Below are 6,112 nucleotides of genomic sequence, written 5' to 3'. Positions count from 1 at the left end.
CCAATGCCTACAAGACACGGAAGATAGAGGTTTTAGGTACCCAAATCTTGGGACCTAATGCTTCTACAACGAAAGACCTAGGAACCCATGCCTTGGTCATACCTCTCCTAGTTCCATGAGCCCTAGAAACATGTGATCTACTAGTTTGAGTTCTAGACATTAGAGAAATGAAACTCGACTCCTTGGGTTGATACCCTAGACCGGCCTTGTTGTAGACTGCCCTTTGGGCATTTAGAATCATGTCTAGAGTCTTAGAGCTAGTTGAGAACTTCTCAAGCATTTTCTTGAGTTTCTCAACCTCACCCTTTAAAGCCTTGTTCTCATCCTCAAGGACTTCTAGATGTAGGTCATCGACCTCATCTTCCCTAAGGGTCCTTAAGGTTTTTACTTCTTCTTTTAACAATTTATTTTCTGTTTTTGACTTTTTAAGCAATGTAGATAAGTGAGTGATAGTCTTATAACACTTTTCTATATGAGAAGAGGTTACCTCTTCATCATCCGATGATGATGAAGCCGCGGTTGAAGCGTCACTCGAATCTCCCTCACTTCCGGAAACCTCCCTTGCCATGAGTGCTAATTGTCGTGTGCTCTTTTCCATCTTCTCTTCTTCCTCCGATGAGCTTGATGAGGACTCATCCCAAGTGGCCTTGAGAGCCTTCTTCTTCTTGACTCTTTCCTCCTTCTTTTTTGCTCGTTCCTCCTTCCTCTTTAATTTCGGACACTCGCTCCGAATGTGTCCTTTCTTGCTACACTCATAACATATAACATTAGATTTATCAAAATTTTGAGCATTAGTTTTACCTTTTCCTTTGTATCTTCGGCTTCTTCTCATAATCCTTCTTACGAAGTTCGCCATCTCACTTGATGATGATCCACTTTCATCATCGGATTCGGAGGAAGAGGTGGATGAAGAAATCTCCTTTTCCTTCTTCTTTTCCTTCTTCCTTCTTCCCTCCTTGCTCTTTGGTCCTGCAAATAAAGCAATACCCTTCTCTTTTTGACCTTTGTTAGCAAGCTCATGAAGTTCCATCTCACAGAAAAATTCATCTAGTTTAACAATGGAAAGATCCTTGGATACCTTGTAGGCATCTACCACAGATGACCACAAGGCATTCCTAGGAAAAGATTTAAGAGCGTACCTTACTAGATCGCGATTCTCCACTCGTTCGTCCACAGAGTGTAGACCGTTGATGATCTCCTTGAATCTCCCATGAAGTTCACTTACCGTTTCATTGTCCTTCATGGTTAGATTTTGGAGTTGATTCAAGAATAGATCCCTCTTGGCAATCCGAGAATCTCGAGTTCCCTCTTGGAGCTCGATGAGTTTGTTCCATAGGTCTCTTGCACTCGAGAACGGACCTACCTTGACGAGTTGGTCCTTGGAGATTCCACATTGCAAGGTGACCATGGCCTTGGCATCGGCTTGTGCTTTGCGGAGTTGTTCGGTAGACCACCTTGACGAATCGAGTTCCTTACCTTCTTCATCCTTTGGTGGTGTGAAACCTTCCTTGACTGAGAACCACATGGCAATGTCGGTCTTGAGGTAATACTCCATGCGGCCCTTCCAATATTGAAAATCTGCTCCTTCGAAGTAGGGTGGTCGATTTGTGCTAAAGCCTTCCTTCATAGCCATCCTCGTTTGCTCTTTTGGGTGTTAATCCGAATCAAAGAGCCCCTTGCTCTGATACCACTTGTAGGATCGAAAAGAATTTAGATATCTCCACAATGACATGATATTGTCCACTTTGGCCCTAAGCCCTCATGGTTTTGCTCTTGGGCTCTACCCAAAAGGCCTCATGCCAATGGAGATATCTTTCTCTTATAAACCCATGATCTTTTCCATGTGTTTTCAATATGGGACTATGTTTGCAACCTTGCAACCCCAACAATGTGGACATCCTTTGGCACAATAGTTGTAATGATAAATGATGCGGTGATGATGAAGTGCCCTATTTTATTATTATGATAGAGGTCAAAATTAAGACGATCAATACGTAAATGGTATCGATCGATTGGGTGAAGTATGTCTCGATCGGGGAGAGCGTTCTGATCCGTCATCGCCTTCGCTATCAAGAGCAATCAAACAATCGACGCTCAATGAAGACGGTGTGCAGAAATCGAGCCGAGCGACTACTCCGCTCGACCTAGCAGCAGGCTTTGACAATAACAGAGTGGACCTTCTGTCGAGCAGACGCACACTAAGGAATGACGAGGTTCTGGCCGACCAGACGGGGCACCAGGGTGGCAAAATTTCGGCCTAACGGCCAACCTGCTCGACCTAGTAGTACACTCCTGACGATATCTGGGTATATCCTTTTGGGAGTTGGTGTCGTCTGTTGGTGCAATCTTAGGTCAAGGTTGACCTGACTCGAGTTGACCTGACTCGAGTTGTGTTTTGATGTTTGACGATGTTTGACGAGAAGAGAGTTGTATTTTTGATGTTTGACAAGAATAGGTGTTTGGGAGATTGTAGGTGCAACCTTAGGTCAAAGTTGACCTGGTTGACCGTGATTCGGGAAAAGTCCAAGCAGGGAGCTTGGCACGCGAAAAGTCCAAGTACGGAGACTTGGCACGGGGAAAAGTCCAAGCAGGTAGCTTGGCACGCGGAAAGTCCAAGCAAGGAGCTTGGCACGAGGGAAAGTCCTAACTGGGATGCTAGGCAGTGTGGAAAGTCCTGGTGAGTGAAGCCAGGCAGTGGGAAAGTCCTAACTGGGACGTTAGGCAGTTGGAAAGTCTTGGTGAGTGAAGCCAGGCAGTGAAAAAGTCCTAACTGGGATGTTAGGCAGTGTGGAAATCCTGGTGAGTGAAGCCAGGTGAAAGTCCGGGTGAGTGAAGCCAGGCAAGGGAAAATCCTGATGGATCAGGGATGATCGGACATCTGGTGTTGAGGAAAGTCCAAGTAGGTCAAAGGGATTGACCGGACACTTGGCGGAGAATTCTAGCAGGTCAAGGGAGTGACCAGATGCTAGGAATGAAGTACCAACAAGTCAAGATTGACCGGATGTTGGTTTGGACTTGGTTTGGGCGAAAACCATGAACTAGATCGATCTGGTGATCGATCCAGTGATACTCGAATATTCGATCGGTCGGTGACCGATCGTGCTATCGATAGCTCATGTGATAACGGTCGATGCGGTGACCGATCGAGTCGATCGAGCCGAGCAGAGGCGGGCGCAGAGGGCTGATCGGTGCGGGGACCGATCAGGTAAGCCTGGCCCGGATCGATCGGAGTTCTGATCGGTCCATGGACCGATCGGGGACGGAACATAGCTTCGATCGATCTGCGGACCGATCGGGAGGTCTGTCGCTCAGACCGATCAGGGTTCTAGCCGTTGTGACGCAACGGCTAGTTTCTTCGCTGTTTCTTCTTCGCAGGTATAAGGAGACGAGGGCATCTTCTGTGAGATCTCTCTTTTTCTTTTTCCTTCTTAGAACTTCTGTTCTGCTGCTGAAGTTTGAGCTTCGACTGAGCTTTGTTGAGCTCACTTCCGAAGCCCCGCGTGAGCTTCTTTCGGCTGAGCTGCTTGTTGGCATTCGTCCGTGAAGTTGTTGCTTCCAGGACTTCAGTCGACGACAAGAAGGCAAGCTTGTATTGTTACATTCATTGTATTTACTTCTTGTATTCCTTGTATTCTATCTTGCTGTTGCGAGTTATTGTGGCGAGGTTTCTCCACCCACAAGGAGTATCTATTAGCCGGTTTTCCGGGGGCTCATCCACCGACGGATTGACTGGACTCGTCCACCTTACGGACACGCCGAGGAGTAGGAGCCCTAATCTCCGAACCTCGTTACATCCTTGTGTTAAGGTTTGGTTTTCTTCTCTTTCGTTTCTTTGTATTTTCCGCTGTGCTAACTCGATTTGTAGAAAGAAAGCGAATTTGGGGGCGGCTATTCACACCCCCCCTCTCTAGCCGAGTACGAACGATCCCAACAAGTGGTATCAGAGCGAGGTCGCTCTTCGCCGGATTAACATCCGAGGGAGCACAAGCTAGAGATGGATCAACTCGGAGAAGACATCACGATTCCACCCTTCTACGATCGCGACGACTTCGCGTTTTGGAAGGTAAGAATGAGATATTTTCTTATGACTAACCTGGAGAATTGGAGTTGTGTTCAATTAGGTTTTACTCCTCCATTGGATAAAGAAGGAGAACTTTTGGAGAAAAAGAAGTGGACAAAGGAGCAAGTCCACCAATCAACCGTCAACGATGAGGTATTGAAAATTTTTGAATTTTCTTTACCTAATGATGTTTTGTGTAGGATAGGTGGATACAACAATGCCAAGGAGTTGTGGAACAACTTGGCTAAGTTCCATGAGGAGAACTCCACTTCAAGCCATGAAGAGAAGTCAAGTGAGTCAAGTCGCTCACATCATGGAGGCATGGATTTAGAGGTTGAGGGTCACTCAACATCTAAGGATGAAGAAGAGGAGAGTTCTTCTTCAAGTTTGGAGCAAGAAGAAGAAGCTTCTACCTCCGGAAGGGATGAAGGAGAGAGCGTTCAACCATCCTCAACCCTAGGTAACTCAAGCAATTTAATTTCTTATAAATTACGTATAATGTGCTTTGAGTGTAGGGAGTATGGACATTACAAGAGTAAGTGTCCAAGGAGGGTTAGGAAGACTCCACCGGCGCCAAAGGTCAAGGAAGTCGGAGTCCCAACACGCAAGGGCAAGGAGCACGTGGTGTGCTTCCAATGCAAGCGAAGGGGACATTATCGGAGTCATTGTCCGAGGGGGAGGCAACCTCACAAGGACAAGAAGACGAGCACATCGATAGGGGGAGCTAAGGCAAACCCTAAGGTAACCTTTAAGGCTCATTATTGCAATACTAGTAAGATGCATGCTAGTAGTTTGATTGCAATTGACAATAATGATAAGCATGATAATTATAAAAATCGATACACGTGCTTAGGTGCCAAACATGTGAGCCTAGATAAGGATAACACTAGGAAAGCTAACCCTAGGATCAACTCATCTAAGGTTAAGGATAACCTAGGTAGAAATCCCAAATCATCTAGACATATGCCTAGGAATACCTCAAAGAAAAATGATAAATTAAAGTTTGAGGTATTAGAGAAGGAGAATCAAGTCTTGAGGTCAAGACTTGATACTTTGGAAAAGACTCTTAAGAACTTGGAGAAGTCATCTCTAGGGTTTAAGGGTCAAAAACCAATATCCAAGGACAAGAAAGGTTTGGGTCACAAACCTAAGTCCCAAGTGGTCAAGCCCACTTATCATAATGTTCCATTCGATTATGGAACAAAATCTAGGGCTAGGAAGACCATCACCAAGGTCACAAGGGGAGTCACCCCTAGAGTTGATCTTGATGAGTCCCAAATGACCAAGGCTTTAAAGCCTAGGAGGGTCATTAGGAGGGTTGCTAGGGAAGTCATCCCTAGTGAATATTTAGTGAACCCAATGAGCTCAAATAGGTATTGGGTTCCTAGGAGCGTGATTTCATCACGCTAGATGGATTAGAGTGTGCCAACCTTATTTGGATAGATAGTTAATCTATTCATAGCAAAAGGTGGCATTTGAGGAATTTTCAAGGTGTAATCAAGCCTTGAAAATGAAATGGAAAATTATTCCTAAGGTGATTAGGATGTGCCAATCTCAATTAAGGAGTTTTCTAGAGTCAATCTAATTGGCACATAGTGATCTAAAAATCTTTTGTATTTGATTTTAGGTCCATTACACTCAGGAATATAGAATTTATGGCAAAATGATCAAAATTATCAAAAATTGCAACTAAGACTAGAATTAGGTATTTTCTATACCTTTATATGCTATTTGCCATGTATTGTTTGCCATATGCCATGTCATGACATCATATTTATTTTATGATCATTTAAAATGTCATGATAATGCTTAGGTTAGTTATATGTCATGTCTTAGTTAAAGTTTCATACTTTATGCCATGACATCATGACATTGGCACATGTTATTATGTATGATATCATTTTATGCCATGTCATCATTTCTTGCATTTATAATCAATGAAATTGATCTAAGGATAAACAACACAATTTGATATGGAGATCAAGTTGTTGTTTTAGAAAAATGCATGAGAACTTAGATTAAGCTAACCTAAACCCATATCTCACACCAAAA

The sequence above is a fragment of the Zingiber officinale genome, chromosome 4A (assembly GCF_018446385.1).
Source record: "Zingiber officinale cultivar Zhangliang chromosome 4A, Zo_v1.1, whole genome shotgun sequence".
Lineage (NCBI taxonomy): Eukaryota > Viridiplantae > Streptophyta > Magnoliopsida > Zingiberales > Zingiberaceae > Zingiber > Zingiber officinale.
This window is presented reverse-complemented; position numbering follows the sequence as displayed.